This window comes from Cupressus sempervirens, chromosome 2, assembly GCF_028749045.1.
Source record: "Cupressus sempervirens isolate cs-2001-9-10 chromosome 2, ASM2874904v1, whole genome shotgun sequence".
NCBI classification, from domain to species: Eukaryota; Viridiplantae; Streptophyta; class Pinopsida; order Cupressales; family Cupressaceae; genus Cupressus; species Cupressus sempervirens.
The window spans coordinates 739,671,425-739,672,630 of NC_143119.1; the positions used below are offsets into that span (position 1 = coordinate 739,671,425).

The following is a 1,206-nucleotide window of genomic DNA, read 5'->3' on the forward strand; positions in this document are numbered from 1 at the left end:
ACAATCATCCTCATGAAGCATATGGTATTGTTGAATATTTGAAGAAGCAAGTTGGTCCAACATTTGTAGAAATCAAGTCTGTAGAAGAGTTTGGTAGTCTTATTGGTAACAAAAAATTATTCACTATAGGAGTATTCTCTAAACTGGAGGGTGACGAATTTAGAAATTTCATTACTATTGCAGAGGAGTTATGTTAAGAATCTTAGATTATGAATTTGGTCACGTAAATTGATTCTGCAGTCCTTTCTTTGAAGGATTTTCCCATTGAACCATCGATAGTTCAGCTATTTAAGCCTGTTGATGAGCGATATGCTGATTTTTAGGATTTCAATAGTGAGGCATTAAAATTTTAAAAAAGGTTTGTTGAAGAAGCTAGTATGCCTCTTGTAGCGACTTTGACCAAAGACCCTACAAATCATCCTCATGTGTTGAAATTCTTCAACACTCCAGCTTCCAAGGCTATGTTCTTTCTCAATTTAATTGGAGACAATGCAGAAACATATATATCTACATATCAAGAGTTGGCAAAGCCTCACCAAGGAAAAGGTGTAAAATTTCTCCTGGCTGATCTTCAAGCTAGTCAAGGTGCTTTGCAAAGAAAATTCAAGAAGTACTTTGGTCTCAAACCTGAGGGTGTGCCATCCTTCTTATTCATGATACATAAGATCAAAATTTTCTTGAGGAGAAAATTAAGGTAGAAGAAATGGAATCTTGGTTGAAGGAGTACTTTGATGGAACATTAAAGGATTACAAAAGTCTGAGCCCATACCTAAGAAGAATGATGATTTTGTGAAAATTGTTGTGGCAGATTCTTTTCAAGAAATAGTCATAGATTCTAGGAAGAATGTGATTCTGGAGTTCTATGTTCCTTGCTGTGGGCACCACAAGAAACTGCCTCCTACTCTATATGAATTGCAGTTACTCTTCAAACATGAAAGTAATGTGATGATTGCTAAATTGAGCTATGTCCCTTGATATTTTCCTCTGAGAATGTTCTTGCAGGAAAAGGAGGATTGATATTAAAGTACATAGAGGAAGCCACCAATGTCAAAGGGAATAATTTCCAAAAGCGTTCGAACATTTCCAGGTGCATTCTAAACATAGCATAATATTTTTTTGTTTAAGGTTGAATGCCAATAGGGATATGATATTATATTCATTTCTAAGTATTAGTTAAAGAATTAAAACTAGTTAAACCAATAATTC

General features: G+C 34.6%; 1 pseudogene; it reads left to right on the forward strand.

Annotated features, from left to right (window-relative positions):
* Positions 1-975, forward strand: part of LOC149575504 (protein disulfide-isomerase pseudogene) — a 1,359-nt pseudogene extending 384 nt beyond the window's left edge.
* Positions 976-1,206: the final 231 nt, after the last annotated feature.